This window comes from Coptis chinensis, chromosome 8 (genome assembly GCF_015680905.1).
Source record: "Coptis chinensis isolate HL-2020 chromosome 8, ASM1568090v1, whole genome shotgun sequence".
Taxonomy (NCBI): domain Eukaryota; kingdom Viridiplantae; phylum Streptophyta; class Magnoliopsida; order Ranunculales; family Ranunculaceae; genus Coptis; species Coptis chinensis.
The window spans coordinates 2,942,107-2,960,947 of NC_141463.1; the positions used below are offsets into that span (position 1 = coordinate 2,942,107).

General features: G+C 36.4%; 1 long non-coding RNA gene across 1 annotated transcript; it reads right to left on the minus strand.

Annotated features, from left to right (window-relative positions):
• Nucleotides 1-14,928: 14,928 nt before the first annotated feature.
• On the minus strand, nt 14,929-16,455 carry LOC147479325 (uncharacterized). Its single transcript, XR_015203731.1, has 3 exons — nt 16,343-16,455; nt 16,192-16,243; nt 14,929-15,046 (listed from the first exon to the last, which is right to left on the minus strand). It is a non-coding gene; the product is annotated as an uncharacterized LOC147479325 (long non-coding RNA).
• Nucleotides 16,456-18,841: the final 2,386 nt, after the last annotated feature.

The window sequence follows — 18,841 nt, forward strand, 5'->3', positions numbered from 1 at the left end:
AGACGACTGCTTAATCATATCGGTATTGAGAAATTGAGATTGAACTGTGGGTCCTTAGTTAACAACTTTAACATAAAGATTATGGAGAAGATTATGATGTGCATGTGCTACACTACTACCAAGCTTATTTACCAAAAAAACAATATGTGCTACCAAGGTACTGAGGTAGGGTAGATATAAAAGAGTCAACAAAGATAAATTCTACCTTAAGTAGCGCCGTTACAAACACGCGGAGAATATGTCCCTTCCTCTCAATAAACGAGTCCAACGTGACCACCTTGGCACCTTCCCCCTAGACCAAACGCAAAGAATATGCCAAACGCGGAAATTTAATTGAAAACAGTAATTATAACTCTTTTAAAATGCTCAATCATGACATCTTAATGATGCACACATAGGATGATGACAATACAAGCGTAATTTTTGGAGCATGTTCATACTTCAAATTCGAGCTACTTTTAGGCCTTCACAGTACCAAACATGAACTTTTGTCTCGAAAGACGTTTTAATTGGTGTTCGCTAAAAGATTATTTAGAAGGTTAGGCAAAAACCTCTATCAACTTGTACTTACGTAGGCCAAAATGATCCACAACCACAGCAAACTTATTTTTCCATGGAATAACTCACCAAAACTTATTATTAGGTAATCCAACCTAAGATAATTAATATTAAGTGAAAATTAAGTTTGAATCCGTAAAATCTTTAGAGTTGATTAATACAAACTGAAACCACGTTATGTTAAGTAGTCAAAAACTCAAAATATAAGAATTTAGTACACCTAAAGCTATACAGTAATACGGTATATAGAGTTATAGACTATAGTAGAGCTAATAAATGTGAATGGTTGTGTGTGTATGAGTTGATTTTAAAAAACCTTGACCCATGACAAAGTCAATTAGTTTGACATGTCAAACTTTTAGCTCGCAAATATAGCTGAGATGTATTTGTAGGTAACAAAAATGACCGTTTCCAAAATAATTAAAAAAGAAAGAGAAAGGAAGCTAGGTAGGGTTTTTGGGGGGTGGGTGTGGACTATTGGACTAAAGAGGGGGGCTATAAATAGAGTTTTCCTCTTCTTCTCTTCCAAAGCAATTTTGTATGGGTTCCAACATTTGGGATGCATTTTAACTTCTAAACAGCTATTTCATTTTTTTCATTCTTTCTTCTTTGTTTTCTCTCTTATTTTCCCTTAAAGAGAGTTAACATATATATATAAGAAACAGAAGAGATAGTTGGAGATGTCTAAGTATGTGGAGTTGTTGGACATGGGGGTGAGAATTGCAGCTAGGTTCCACTCTCACTGTCCTCAAACAGCTAGGATGTATTACCACCCTCCTTCCACAGTTGAAGACCAACACCACCACTTCCACTTCCACTTCTACAACCAGCACAATAGTAATAATACTTCTGGTGGCAATACTGATGTTTCCAACAAGGCTATGGATGGAATTGATACCAAAGAATTCTTTATTTACTCTGTTGTTTGAAAATTATTTGTTTGTCCCTAAATAGGGAAAATATAAAATTGTTATGTGGGAGAGTTTATCATATTATTTTTGAATGAAAGAGTGAGTTTCATTTTATTTACTTGTCTTTGTTGAATATATTATTATGATTATTTGATTGTGGTTTGATGGAACTATAGTTAAAATTTAGATCTCCTAGTAATTGATTTTGGGATATCAAGGGTCAAGACACACCTTCCCTTAAAGAAAGAGGCCATTTTTCATTTTTGTATGGTTTGCTTGCATTCCGCATTTCCTAGATCTGCTTTCTCACAGAATCCACACATTGTGGACTTTTCCTAGCACCCACATCTTACTCACACCCACTCACGTATGAACTGTACTACTTTCAGCCCGTGAGCGGGAGCCCATCTAATACCTTTAGAATTGTTTGGCTCTTGTTGTCACAAAATGCTTATACTTCTCCATTTAGTTCGTTCCAAACAAAAACTAAACAAATTAAGAAAATGAAAAATTAGGTCACCGACACTCGAGCATTATCATTTGAATGGTTTGATAATGTGTGTGTGTTTTTTTCAAGGTAGAATAGTAGATGTTTCGGGAAAAATTTGCTTCAACACAAAGATGGTAAAGGCTAAAATGAATTTAATGTTTGGGGGAGATAAACCGAACCAAATAATGGTGCTTTACGTGATCCAAAATCTATTCTCAGGGATCAAGTTTCAACGTAGTTTTTATGAAAAATAGTTTGGTATTTATTTAGGTAGAGTAGAAGTCCTCAGCTCAGTAATCTTGTAGATTGAGTAATTGTGATAGAATATAACCCGTTAACCGATAACTATCTCTTTGATAAGAAATGAATCCTGGGGACATAAATCAACGTGATATTAGTGGTTCAGCCAGTGTAAAAAGGTGGGATTTTTGCATTAGCGTGAAGTTAATCGCCCGCATATCGATCAGTGGTACAGCGAATTGGTTTTAAATTGTCGGATTAAACGAATAAAATGGAGACCCCTACTAATAGACGTTTGACACGTATGTGAGAGTCGAAACAGTAGATAACGAAACATTCTTCAGTGAGAGTACCTTAGAGTGTGGGCGCACACATTTTATCAGCGATTATAAAACAGTGACACCGAGGTAAAGCTTCCATTTATTAAAAAGAGATGATCAAGTTACTAAATACGATAGAAACACTGGTAATTTACAACTAAAATCTACATACTGTGTGGTTGGCTGGCTGCCAAGTCCTTGGAAATTCTAATACCATGAAATACTGAAAATGGATTGCTTATTATTTATTAACAGAATCAAGATCTATATTTTTCATTTATTTGATGTGTTGTTAGTTGTTATGAGAAAGTGACATCACATTTGCTGGTTTACGAATTACGATATTAGATCAAGACAAATATAACACTTAACAAAAAAAATGTTGACGGGTCTAGTAGAAAAGAGTGACTCAAGACAGCTAGGCTTAGGGCCTACCGATCAGGCCAGCAATAATACAGAGCTGGGCCTCGTTAGCCAGTTTTCTCTCCACCAATTTCCCTACTTTCACTCAAAAAGAACAACATTAACAGCGCCAACATGGAAAATTGGTTCTAGTTTGAGATTGTTTTAAGAAAAATTCTATGATTGATTAGTGCTTTTATGATTAATGCATGCTGCTGTTATGCATGAGACCGTAATGTCAAAATGCACAAGCAACATTAATCTAGAAGCCGATCTGAATTGTTTAGACCTTAATGCAGGCGGGTTCCCGGTACATAGGTGAATGTTGACCAGTTGACCATATTCCATTTTGATATTAAAAGAGAAAATATTCACCGCCAAGCATGATGACTGATGAGTTACGGAGATTAGTGCTATTTGTCTGGGAAGAAAAGTTTGCAATTGGTGCCATTCACATTTCAATTTTCAAAGTAAGAGTGCGGCGAACAGTTCACGCATTGGAGACTTGGAGTCATTCTTTCAAGTCAAGGCCCCAGCTACTGATAAAGACACCAAGATATTGGGTGCGTCATTTTGGTGTAAAATTCAAGTTATTCGTTCTTGATCATCACATTGGAAAATCACAAGTTAACCATTCAATCTCAATTAATGTAATGCACAACATAAATTAATATCGCAATCTTTATAAGTTGGCAATGTATTGAAATTTATAAGTAGGATATATATGGCTACACCTGTTACAGCCCGAATTTCTAAACAATTAAAAAAAAATGAATATTTGAAATATAAATATCTCAAACATTCACTCGGTTCAATTGTCTAAAAATCTAGGCTATGACGGGGTGAATACAACACAGTTCAAAACCTAAAACCCACATCATAAAGAATCTTAACAACACAAATAATCTCCAAAATTTCTCTTTATTACTTTATACAAGTCTATCTTCCATCCAAAAATCATCAATATAACATTCTAAGAATAATTGTCCTCAACATCGTATTCTCATGTCATATGAAAAAAAACTACGTTATTACATACTTCCAAAAGATTAGACCTAATAAAAATAAACTCCCGACCGCTCCAAGTCAAATCTCTTTTCAAACGCCCGCGGTTCCATCGCTTCCACCTATGTTCCCAAGAACACACCCACGCCACAAAACAAAGCAAATATAGGTCGACAAATTAAATTTCTTTGGTATGAAGTAGACTAAATACATATAAACATTTCAAACTTTACTTATCCAACTAACACTTTAAATCTATCATAACCTAATCATTCTCAAAACTTGGAAGGCGGGTGTAGTTCCGGTCATCTCAACCGCATAGTTTCTTCCCAAGCAAAACTTCCATTTTATTAACTTCCATTTTATTAACTCATTCTAATAACTCCTTTTAATATCTAAATAATTGAATTACACTTACCGATGTCCGGCCATTTGTATAAGGGTAGGACCGCGTCCCTGCACAAAATGTTATTAAGTTCTACCCTCCCGCAAAAGAAAGTTAGAACTTGCATATAACATATGTAGATATCCTATGTATTCAAAAGTAACCCAAACACTCGCGATAATCAAATAATACAACTAACCCCAAGGCTTAATACCTTAGTTCCTCTACAGGGCGGGTCCAAACAATCCGGTCATTCATGGCACATTCAATGAATACGGGTCATTCATGACACATTCAATGAATACCCATATATAACGCTTAACGGGCCATTTATGGCACATTCAATAAATGCCCACCTAATATATGACATCGCTAGTCATAAAACTAAAATTCAAAACCTTAAGCGTGGAGAGTTCTAAAAGAGTCGCGGTAAATCGCTTTTACGATTTTTGAACCTTATTGCATATATTATTTCGAGAGAACGAATGAGTATCTTGATTAATGTATTTTTGATTTCTGGCGTTATTAATTTCATGGATGTATAAGTGTCATAACGCCAGATATCATAAAATCTGAAAATATCACATAGTAGTTAATACACATACACATCGATATATATAACGGTCTTAGCCTAAAGCCAAGCATGCTAATAGCCCTAGACCTATCCTAATAACCTAAATCATAATCCGAAGTTAAAAGTCAAATTGGTCAATTGGTCAAAGTCAACCCTTGTCAAAAGTCAACTCGGTCAAAGTCAAAGTCGACACGCCAAGGGTCAACAGTGATCAACCAACCCCAAACTCCTCTAACCCAAAAGCCCAAAGTCAAAGGCCCAAAGTCTAACTTAAATCAAAATTTGAAAATCCAAAAGTAAAACATATAAGCCCACCCCCGATTTGGCCCAAGCCCAAATCGGAAGGCACCGTTTCATCTCCTTCCTCACCAAAACTTCCACCGGTTGACCACCACAACCCACCAACCTATCTCAAATTTAAAACCCACGGTTTCTCTCCTTAGAAAACCCAAACCGCCAATACCTTAAATTCTCAATTTTCGTTATCTTGAAAAAATCTCAATCGACGCCATTAATGGTCGCTCCGAAGCTTCACCGCTCATACCAAGATTCCACCACCACCAATCATTCCCCGCACCCCACACCACCTATATAGATCCTCTCCTAACAACAAAACACTTCCAACCACCAACCAAATCCTTCGGACCAAGCGGTAGCAAAGAACACAAAACCCTTTGTAATAGAAAGTCTATTGAATCCAATCAAACAATGATTTTGGCGGCTAATAACACATGTTCATTATCATCACAAGAAAAAATAATCACGACATATAAAATCGTGAGACACAAGATTCAAAAAATTTATAAACGCCGCCACCATTAGCACTGTTCAAGCTTTTTCCCGGCTTCAAATGTACCAAAACCCAATCACCGATTCTAAACCCCCGACATCAACAAAATCAAAACAAACATTACGGCACAACACACAAAGACAACAATATAACAAACCATGAAAATTTTGGTCCTTTGGCTTAAAACAAAAGAAAGCTTTGGTCAATACATAAGTCGACCAATTTGTTTTTTTTTTACAACCGCCATCATCGATTCTAACACCCCTCGTTTTAAGTTTTTCCCGAGACAAAGCGTTTATTCATAATTGTATCGTAGTTAACACTACACAAGATATCAAGATAATCGAACTTATAGAACAAGATATGAGCGGTAAAAATTATATTGATTCTATCCTCATGCAATCTACATTAAACAATGAGAACTTTATCAAACATAATATATCTACTCACCTGTAGCGCTCTCTGATTATCAGCCAGCTACAAGAAAAACCTTCCTTTCTTCTTTTTCTTCTTTCAGCCAAACTCCTTTTTTTTTTTTCTAAAACCCTCGCGGTAGCTGTATTTTTTTTTTTGTTTTGCCCAACCCTATTCTGTTTTCTTTCTGTTAAAAACAAAACCGCCGAAATAGGGAAGAAGGTTATCCCATAAACCACGTCTCCTATTTCCACTAACACTTATCATATTCTATTTTATCTATTGTCTATTATCTATTATTATTATTATTAATATTATTATTATTATAGGAAAAGCAAAATAAAAAGACGGGGTGTTATAACACCATTTCGAGATAGCCAAACCAGCAGACCTAACATATTGAGAAGATATTTGCCAAAGATTTCAAGAATATTTGCTTTCTTGAACTTAAAAGCTGATTTATATTAAGGGGAAAACAAAAGTGGTTTCTTAATTTGCTGTAAAATGGTCGAATCACTAATGGCTAACATTCTTTTCAATATGTGGTAGTATGATACGCACAACATATTTAGAACATATTTAGAACCCATCAGACAAAATCTCCTCAAGATTCTTTGCAGCATCACGAAACAATGCCTTAAGATCCCAGCATTGCAACTTTTTAAGCGTTGGCTTGTTCTTATGACAACCGACATGTGTGTGCCTTGAACAGGATGTGTTCTATGATATTTATTTAGTTCGGGTCATGTACAAAATGCTGTGAAAAAGAAAATACGATATTTGTCAAAATCAGTGAATTTTAGAATGTAACGACATTTTAATTAGCATCAAGATTTCGAACTATGATATATGTTTTGCTAGCATATGGGCGAGATATATATATATACAATTAATTAATGCGTTCCTAAATAAAAGATCTAGAAAGAAACCGCACCGAAATTCCAAACAGTAGGGTTTCGGTGGGTGCGGTGAATCGGTGAGATAACTTTAGAAGGCCAAGGCTATAAATAATCATATTCTCTTGTATTTTTTGACAAGCATTCTTTCTTCCCTTTTGCATGGGTTCCAACCTTTGGGACGTATTCTAAATTCAATACCTTCTTCCTTTAACCTTCGCTTGATACTTCTGGTCCTTGTTTCTCTCTTATTTGCCCTTCACAGAGAAGAAACATACAAAAAGAGATATAGCTAACTAGAAAAGATGTCGAAGTATGTGGAGTTATTGGACATGGGGGTGAGAATTGCGGCTAGATTCCATTCACACTGCCCTCAAACGGCTCGGATGTATTACCACCCTCCTTCAAACGTTCAAGGCAACCACAAGAACAACGACAACAACCAGAACAATACATCGGATGTCTCTAATCAGCTTGTGAGTGGTAGCTGTGGTAACAAGGCTATGGATGCAGTTGAAACGAAGGATTTGTTTCTATACTTAGTCTGAGATGTACGTCCAATTACCCATATACTATTATACTACCCATCTAATTTTCTTATAGAGTACAGTACTCAAATTCCCATCTATGCACAATGCTTTTCATTTAATCTTCTTTGTGTTCGATTATTCTTATTGATATATATTTTGTTGTGTTATAGACTTATAGAAGACAAATACTATGTAGGTGGAAACGTAGAGAAAGTAGTCTGTGTACAGACTAAATAGGCGTGTCAAGAAAGCTGATGAAATGCGTTTAATTTACTTTAAAACTAATGACCGTTTTCATTCTGTCTGCCAAAGTCGTGATTGACTATGCACAGCTTTTTGTGTGTTATTAACAAATGTACAAGTAGCTGTTCAAAGTTCAAACTTGAAAGTGACAGAGTCAACTCTTGAGGTTTTAATATGTTTTTGCACACGTTTTTCTTGCTCCCCTATAACTTTTGTTCATGCCTTTATTCCACCAAGTTAATCTGAAATTTCGAAAACAATCTTGGTTTTTTGAGTAATCAACAATTCAACATGAAATATACATTACATTCTTATAGTCTGATACTCTGATGAGCGAAAGTTCCGAAAATGTTGCAATATCAGTTTCATCTGTCGAGAGTTTAAAGACTAAGTGAGTGTTATGGCTGTTGTGAATAAATTAGTACGAAAACAATGCTATCCACTACAAATAGATCAACCCTATACAAAGGTTGATCATTCTCTCTAGACAATTCAAGACTTCAACACCCTCAAAGTACTATCTCAACGCTTCTCATTAACAATTTAACAAGCATATAAAGTAAATATAATAATGCAAAAGAGAACCAACTATAAGACAATGATATATCTACATCTATAATGGCTAGTTCCAAATTTTACTAGATATCCAGAATAACATATTACAAGAACTCTCAATTCACTTACAAAGAATGAACACTCAACTTACTAAGAATTTCTCTCTTACAATCTCTTTCTTTCTTTTGGTTAGGTTAAATTTTTACAGAAAAAACTTTATATTTATACTGTTTCCGAAAACAGTCGAAGTCGTGCTGAAAAATGGTGGGGCGTGCCCTTGTCTAGGCATACATAAGCGCGGGCACGCCTTACACTAGAGAAAGAAAAAAAACTATTTTTTTCTCTATATTCTCCACCTCGGTGAGGTTTTAATACATAAAACCGAGCCGAACACATCCAGCAAGAAGTATTAGTCTCGAAACTCCCCGTCAACTGCCCCGAAGGGCCATGCCCACAAAGGGCTATGCCCGCGAAGAGCCACCCACAAAAAGTGTCTTGTTCACGAAGAGCCACAAAGAGTGTCTTGTTCAAGAAAAGTCACCCACAAAGAGTCATGCCCATGAAGAGCACGTCGTGCCCACAAAGAGCTATATTCACAGAGAGTCATGCTCACAAAGAGCAATCACGCCCACGAAGGGTCATGCGTAGGCATCAATCAACAATGCATGAGCCTCCACCATTTGTGGAGTACCTCCAACCAATGTTGGAACTCAACTCCATAGAGAACTTTCTACAACCCAAAGCCTTTTTGCCCGTAGGCAATGAAACAAATTCCTAAGTACAAAACTTGTCACGAGCCTCCACCATTTCATGCATATCCACCGACCAATCTTTGCAATGACCATCTCTAACAACTTCTTCGAAGTCGTTTGGTTCATCACCCTCGATATTCAGTGTGTAGGCAATCGAGTCCGGTTGACCATAATGGTTCACTAGCTTATCATGCCCATACTTCGTAACTTGTTTCACACTTCTCTTTGGCTTTGATCTAGCCAAAGCTTGCTGCTCAGGTTATTGTAGCTTTACTTCTTGTTGAATAGTTCTTTCATTAAGAACCTCACTCTCTATAGCATCCTCTGACGCTTCCATCTCAATCACTTGAGATTTTATAGAATCACCACTATTTCCAGCCTTTTCCAGCCTGCTAAAATGTAGCACCGAAGTCTCTTCAAAGGTAACCTCACTGCTGACTAGGAACTTGTGGTTCTCAAGACACCACAATCCGTATCCCTTTTCATAGCCCAAGAATATAGCTTTCTTAGCTTTAGGATCAAGCTTACTATCCTTCATATGGTAGTAAGCACTAGATCCAAACACGCGCAAAATATCATAATAAGCTGGTTTTCCTGTCCATACCTCATAAGGTGTCTTGCAGTCTATCGCCGGAACTGGTGATATATTATATAAGTAACACGCCATGGCCACTGCATCTGCCTAGAACTCTTTGCCAAGATTGTCATTGGAAAACAAACACCTAGCTTTCTCAAGCAACGTGTGATTCATTCTTTCTGCTAACCCATTATGTTGCGGCGTGCCCCTCACTGTCCAGAGTCTTACAATACCCTGTTGCGCACAGAACTCCTTGAAATGACCATAAGTATATTCAGTACCATTATCAGACCTCAAAGTCTTCACCTTTCTTTCTGTGTGTTTCTCAACCATTGTTTTCCACCTTTTAAATATCTCGAAAACTTCATCCTTGGACTTCAAGATATATACCAACATATAGCGTGTATAATCATCGATGAAAGAGACATAATATCGGTTACCTCCCTTAGAAGCCATTCTAAAGGGTCCCTAAACATCCGTATGCACATAATCCAGGATGCCTCTCGTCTTGTGCTTGCTTGTACCGAACTTGACTATGCATTGCTTGCCATAGACACAATGCTCGCAGAATTCCATACTTGGTTTCTCCAAGTCTTTCAGTAGCCCTTGCTTGCACAACTCAGACAATCCCCCTTGGCTTATATGTCCAAGGCGCATATGCCATAATTTTGTGCACTCATAATCATCACCATATGTACCCACTGCTACATCGCCTATCACTGTACTACCCAACAAAGTATACAAGTTTTCATGTCTTTGACCCTTCATAATGACTAAAGAGTCACTAAGTATCTTTAGGACTCCACCATTTCCCACAAACTTGTGGTCTTTGGAATCCAAGGTACCAAGATAAATAAGATTCTTCTTTAGCTCAAGAACATGCCTCACATCAGTTAAAGTCGTCACTACACCATCATGCATTTTGACCCGTATAGTTCCAATTCATATTGTCTTACAAGCAACATCATTACCCATCAAAACGGAACCTCCACTCAAGTTCTCATAGGTAGCAAACCACTTCCTATTTGGACACATGTGGTAGGAACACCCGAAATCAAAAATCCACTTTTCGGTCATGTGGTTGTCTTGTGTAGACACTGAAAGACTTACATCATCCCCATCGAAGTCGGAAGCATACTTTCTTCACTAACATTCTCATTCTCAAACTTACCACTCATCTTGTTACTCTTTTTCGGGCTAGGGCAATCACATAGATAATGTCCTTTTTCTTTACAATTGTAGCACCGTACATGTTTTGAATGAAGGCTTCTTCAAACTACCCTTCCATTTGCTTGTGGAAGTCATCTCATTTGACATCACCCTCGTCGTCTTTTCTTTTGTTTATTTATCAAACTTCTCTACGTCAAATATAGCATTTGACATTTTGGGAACCTTTTTTTCAAGTCACACACAATAAGCCAAAAAAATATCTCACTCAGGAATTTTATCGAACACTTTGTCTACGCAAATTTTGAGTACTATAGTTATTCACTAAAACTCAAAATCCTAAGTCGTATACCCCGCTCTGATACCAATTGTTGTGAATAAATCAATATGGAAATAATGTTATCCACTACAAATAGATCAACCCTACACAATGATTGATCCTTCGCTCTATACAAGACTTCAACACCCTCTAAGTACTATCACAACGCTTCTCATTAAGAATTTAACAAACATATAAAGTAAATATAATAATACAAAAGAGAACCAACCACAAGACAAGGATATATCGTGGTTTGACAATTTGCCTACGTCCACACTAGCAAGTTCCAAGCTTTACTAGATGTCTAGAGTAACAGATTACAAGAGCTCTCAATTCACTCACAAAGAATGAACACTCAACTCACTAAGAATTTCTCTCTTACAATCTTTATCTTTCTTTCTTTTGGTTAGATTAAGTTTTTACAGAAAAAACTTTATATTTATATTGTTTCCGAAAACAAGTCGAAGTCGTGCTGAAAAACGGTGGGGCGCGCCCTTGGCCAGACAAAAGTCGAGTGCGTGCACGCCTAACAATCTGATCGTTTGCCAAAGAGAGGAGTACAGGCGCGCCCTTGTCCAGGCATACATAAGCGCGGGCGTGACTTACACGAGAGAAAGAAAAAAAAAACTCATTTTTTCTCTAAAATGGCGTTGATATGTTATGGCGTGTGTACATCTCTAAATCCAAAGAGAAAAAAAAAACATGCAACATGCGCGCCAAGACAATTGTTCTAGTTTTTGTTCTCTGATGATTTCAAGTTAGGCATCTAAACTCACAACAATTAGTGGCTCACGTTCCATCACATACTTAAGAGTACTCCATACTAAAAATTTAAATTGACAATTGCCGTTGAAGATAAAGCGTGAAAATTGAATGAAATGGTTTAGTGATCATGTGATATAATGTCCACATGAAAAAAAAAAAAAAATCATCCGATACACTAGCAGAAACTATCACCATGAATTGGCTTCTGACTATCATTTTGGTTGCAATCAAAACGAAATAAGCTTTCTAAGACAATGTAATAGGCTAATAGCAGTCATGCAGGATAGAGGACGCACTTACCCCATAGGATGATTATATTGAGTGTTCAATTTACTAAAAAATACCCCATAGGATGATTATATTGAGTGTTCAATTTACCAAAAAAAAAATTGCATTGATGTTCAAGAGTCGAGACAGTAACCAAAGTTGTGGCTTAACAAAATTATAGAAGCTAACATCCCGCAAGACTATTAAGTATTAGGTAAGTGTCGATGAACGGAATAGAAATTGTATTAGTTGGTGTCCTGTTGTTGTTGTAAACTTCGGAAGAAAGGTGACTATAATATATATCTAAAGATTTGGAATTTTTTTTTTTCGTAATTAGTATTAGAGTTTACAAAAATTTAGAGACTATGTGAAGCCTTGAAAAATAGAGCTAAGAGGGTATAGTTATAATATACTAGCAAGATGCACGTGCTATGCACGCGATGTCAAACAAAACTTAAGGAAGAGTGTAAACATAATTTGCTTAACACTTTTCTTATTTGGTAACCAACTTGGGGGGAAATTGATGTACTGTTCATAATTGTGTTTATGGTTGCTAAATTTTCTTGTTGAGAGAATGAACTTAACATTTAAAGAAGGATATAGGTAAGCATCTTGCTCTTCAATATTGTATACCTGAATTTTGCAAGTTAACTAACACCATTTATTCAAATTGTAAGAAACATAAAACTTCTCGTCCGAGTAAAAACAATAGTGTCATATACTCATATACGATAGAAATCATAATATTATTCTATTACGATTTTTGTATTTCATTATTCAGACTTTTTGTAACATAATCTCCTTACTAGTTATGTTTGGTTTGTTAATGCCCGAGTACTACACTATCGTCCACAAGAAATGCTTAAATTTGATTTGAAGCCACGCTTCTTTAAGAATCTGTTCGAGAACTTAAAGAGGACTTCTCGATTAAGGAGGGCAATTTTTGGGCATATTCACAACAAAGTTAGCTTCTTAATGGCTCTGTTTTTGGGAAGAGTTATATTTAGTTTGAGAAACTGTAAATTCTATTGAGCAACAAATATGCGAGGAAGACAATAGTTTATGAAAATTTTCATTGATTTTGTTAATGATAAAATGGAATTTTTCCATTGCTAAGCCAGGATCACCATATATACAGAAACCCTTCAACCAACAACAACAACAAAGTAAAAAGTTTTAAAATCAATTATATAAAAAGAAGTGAACAATTTTTGCATTAAATGGAAACAAAAGTAGAAATTGTTTTTGCAAACCAAAAACTGTACTAAACTATTTTTTTTTTTTTTTTTCCTATTGTGCGAGTGTCTCTATTACTCTATTATATATTTGAACGAAAAAACTAATCCTAGAAAACTTCTAAATATTTCAATCAAAACAAATTATTATAAGTAATACTTCAAACCCTAAAAACTTTTTACACAAAAATTAGGCTACTTAGTTCGGAAAAAGAGATCCCCCTTAAAAAAACCCCACCATATGGGCCTAATTAGTATCTATAAGAACTTGAGAAAAACAAAGGATGAGGATGGTACCTCGAAAAAAAGAGTTCTTGAGGAGGGAAGGTTGCTTTGATTGACTTGCTTCTAGTTGGCCAATTTGCAGGGAGCCTCATCAAAAGCAGAGCAAAAACCAAAACACTGATCAGGAAGGATCGTCCAAGCACATTTAATTGGAAGAAAAACCCAAGTTAACAGATTGTTCTCCTATAACCTTGTCATTGGTAAATTAATCGGTATAGGCTTTTGCAAATGAATACATTATTGTCCCTAGAAATTCAACATTGAAAATAAATGAAAATGTCTTTTAAGGAAGCATCAAATGGTACAATAAGAATAACCGCCAAGAAAATCAAGGTGTAAGAAGTTAAGCATTTGCAAATCCCCTACGTTGATTGCTTCACAAACCAAAACTCCAAGACTCTTTGGCCGATTGGATTTATTCCTGCTGCTTGTTGTTTGAGGTTTAACTAAAAGTCTTCCATTGAGAACACATGACTCTGAATTTCAATATATATCCACAACTTTGACATTACCATGCTTATTTTAAGTTCTATAAAATCGTTTAAAAGGTCCAAAGTACTCTATGTCAAAGGAGGAATAGCCTATACCCTAAAAGTAAGCATACCGGCCCAAGAACCAAGATTGTCAACGCCCGGACCACTTTAGGCATATAACGTCCAACCGGATTGGCCAACCAGGTGTCTTTTCCACTCCCTTCCTTCGTCACTTTCCTTGCATCATCATATTTCACGTCATCTACATACATGGTGGAGAGTAGTATGTAGTCACCACTATGACGTTCTAAGTTCTAACTGAAGGAGCCTTCTCAACTGCAACACCTACCCAATCGTGTTTCTAGGTAATCGCCAGCAAAAGAAGTCATAGTTCCTCTCCAAGCTTTTGGTTGTTGAGAAGCGCTACATTAATTTGGTGTTTATTGCACACCTTTTGCCTCTTCAAATACCCCAGCTCAGCTAAGAAAATTTATTGTACATTCACAATGTTCACATTTTGGTTGAACACCACAAAACTTCGAGAGGCATACACGAATCCACAAGCACTAAAACTAAAGCGAAAAAAGTGACATGATTAAGGCATAAAACCGGCTTCGTTCCATGCAGTTGAAAAGAGAAGGATAATGTGCAATTGAAAAACCATATGCTTTAATACTTCTTCATGATATAATTAAGAATGAAAATGCTTGTGTTAGATCGTGTACTAAGGCATTTACTGCAGATCTAGAATCACCTAATCATTTCAAGACAAAGGTACTGATTTTCCCACTTGATCTAGCTAAGTAATTTTTAGGAGAGGTACCTGTCCAATGTAGACCTTGCATCGTGGCGTAAAGTATCAGATATTGTGATAGCTCCAATGACACCTTCTCCTTCACGTCCAACATATACAACAGTTTTTGAGTCATTTGATGATGATACCTTAAATGAGCTTTGGGCCTTAATGGCCCAAGCCAATGAGATACGTAAAATATTGAAATGAGATAAGGAGATCCCCAGTGAAACTGTTGTATGAGTGTATGACAGATCCCTTAAATGAGATATCAATAAATTAAGCTAATATGAATAACTACTCACTTATAAATATGGAAGAGATAAATGGATAAAGCCATAAATAATGTAAAGGGCCCAAAACTGGTAGTAATGGACTACCTGAAATGGCGGTTTCTGAGGCGTAAAGGTCGACAATTAAGTTATGTAGTTTTACGACTATAAATACTTTTATCAGCAGCCCCTATGTACCTAGTGATCCTAAATTTCTGATAGTGAAACATCTACCTGTAAAGATTATTCAAAAGTTTCATATATATATGACATACTCCCAAATAAAGAGATCACTGCCATGAAAATAGAGTATAAAAGTGAAAGAGAAAATGCAACTCAAAATGATACATAGTAGGGAAAATTAAATTGCCAAAGCTAGTGGCTGGAATGCATGTGCAAATGTTACTTGGCTGCAAGTTGCTATGTACAATAGGCAAAACCTCAACGACATTTTTCATGCATGTATCTAAGACATCCAACAATTTCAGTTGCAATTAATCTTTATTATATTTATAAAAGTCAATCCCATCTCATCTCCTCTTGATTCTAAATAAGAAACATAAGAAATAAAGAACATAAAAATAAGGATTGTCTGTAACCTACACATTATATATGAATGTTATTCGGTAAAACTTACAATGTTATATCACCCCATACACATTTGCAGTGGAAACCTCGATATAATTGGCGATTATAGGTTACAATGCTTAAATAACAGTTCTTTTCCACGTCATATATTAGAATATTAACAGTCTTTCAAGTATGCATTCACTATTATTAACTATGCATGTAATTAACAGCTCAAAAGTATTAGCAACTATGGGCGGGAAAATTTATTGGATTGAAGGGGTTACATAGGCTCTCTGTTTATCACTCACAAACACAAACAAAGCAAGCGTTGGCTTCAAACAGTGTGTTATAGATTACAAATTGACTTATAATGAAAATGTAAAGCTAGAGCAAGAGAGCATACTTGTCACATTATAGAAGCGGCAATTACCACCCACGGAACCAACAATTGCTCCCTGTTAAATGAAGTTTATACGAAAAATGAGGCAAATTTCTTGTACCAGCAGTAGAAAAAAGAACAAACAATAAAGGGTTGGAAGAAATAAATCACATACCTTCCCATCAGGACGATAACAAAGAGCTGTGACTATTTCTTTAACATCAGTCCAATCAACAACACGACAACCAGGAACATCCCAAATGCAAACTTTTCCATCTATGGAACCACGATGAATGAATAATTATCGTCCCACGGATTAAATTGAATACATGTCACTGCATTACATGTTAAGAAACAAACATATCGGTGACTTAAGAATTAAGATAACTATGAAGAAGCGGGACAAAAATGGTATTGTCATGCCCCGTGATCGATCCTAGGAAACCGATACATTAGTAACCATATGTGTGTCGGATAGTAACACCGCAAGCAGCGAGAAACCTACCATAATTGTTGTGAGAAAAAACTCGAGGCATCGATCACATCCTACTCGCCACAAGTTTAACCGTTTTATCGAGAGAGGAAGACACGAAGATTTGCAAAAAGCGTCACGGTAATTATTAGAAATATCAAACTGGGTTTCTTCGAGAATATCGTTTAATGTTCGTGATAGAAGTACTAACCATATGATTTGACCAAGACAAATCCAAGATCTCACCATCGCTTGTGCCCGTAGAACTCATGCGGTGGCTTCTCCGATCGAAAGACTCTTGGGGAAAATGGCACAAGATGAATCGATGTTTCTTCGGGTTCTTAACCTTCCTAATCCAGTAACTTTAATGTTTTCATATTCGCTGCGTACCTTTCTCTGGAGAAACCATGTAGACACCATCAGTGCGATGGAATTTCCTGTGCTTCCAGTTGAAGTTCTGTTGCACAACTGGAATTTTCAAAGAACATTACATCCTTTAGAATAGAAAATCGCAATGAGAAGATAATTTAATCTCTCTTCAAATATAAAGAAAGCAATCAAATCTTTAGGTAAAAGTAAAGAAAAAAGGAGGTTAAGAAACAAAAAGGCCTACCTGAATTGTCTTGACTGAAGGCTTGGTTGAAGGCTTGGTTGAGACGTCATCCCATTTGCTTGTAGTGACAGATAACACGGTAGACTTTCTGACACTACCGTGTTATCTGTTTGAGGCTACGGTTACACGATCCAGGCTAGGGGGAGAAATACAACTAAACAGTATCTTGCTAATTCAGGCAATCATAGGACCAAGGCCAACAGACCGCAAGAATAAAGGATAGTGACAGGGATAAGTAAAACATTTCTAATATAATCATTCAGAAGGGAGTCTGATTCCAACCTTGAATGTGTGTTCAGAAACTAAAAGATGATTATGGAACTGGGAAGTTTGGCTCTGTAACGCTAGTTAAGTGTTTAGTAGTTCTTTCTTATGAATCAAATGTTTGCCTCATATATCTCGGAAGCGGGACCGCAAAGCATTGCTCTTGCTTTCCTATCCGGAGTGACCCGGATAATATCATTTGTTCATACACGTAAGGAACACGGTTATCAAGCACATTATCAAATTCTTGTTAAGATAAAACTTAAAAGATTAATCTAGATGAAGAAATGCTAAAACTTAGTAAAAGTGTCATTTAGAATGAGGCAATTTAACTGCCACGAGATTAAAGTACAAGTTACCCGGGCAATCCTCCATATCAAAAACGAGGGTAAGAGGCACATAGCTCACTGAGATCAATTATAGTCATGCTAAAATAATAACTATTTTTTATCATTGTTTCCATGATGTCATCTAAGAAGCATACAAATTTCTAAACTAACACCTTCTTACTATTCACTTAGTTAGTATAGGACTCATGGGGAGTCTTGGGATCGCAAGAGGTGGAGAGGCCCTCCATAAAATGCATGAGCATAAAATTGTCCTCATGTGGCAAGGAATATCCATGTGGAGTAGTGGCAATTGCTCAAACAAAATCCTTTGAGTTACATTGAAAAGAGTCCTCCAAAGCTACGGGTGGGAAAACATCCGAACTAATGTAGTAACATCCGGACATCGAACAACTGAACAACTGAACTCTTTCTAATTCAAATTTGAGAACCAAAGACCCGGTTGATACGGTTCTAACAGACATTACGACATGTTCCCCACACTAAAGGTGCACCTACTCATTGACGGACTTAGAAGGTATACTTCTAATCAATTACACATTGAGCCCCTTACCCGTTTTTATAGTGGGCAAGTCAAACCCCTAAGAACATGACTAAACAACTAATAGTACCGCCACACCTTCCCGATTTACACGCTTAATGTGTGTTACTATGTGTGTGTGCTTAATGTAAAGAACATAATAACCACAATAAAATAAATTTCCCCTCACCTTCAATCCATGTACATAATCATCGCGCTTATAATAAGCCAGACTCTTAGCAGCTCTCCATTCCGCAGTCCCCATTCCATCTACAAAACAAAGACAAACCCAAATAAAAAACACATAAACCACAATGAAACAATCCAAAAATCCAAAAATCATCCAAACTAATACTAACAATGATTATTCTCGCAAACCAAAATCACAGGCAAATGATTTAGTGTTTGGAAACAAAAAGGCCTACATGAATTGTCTTGACCGTAGGCTTTTGATGGGT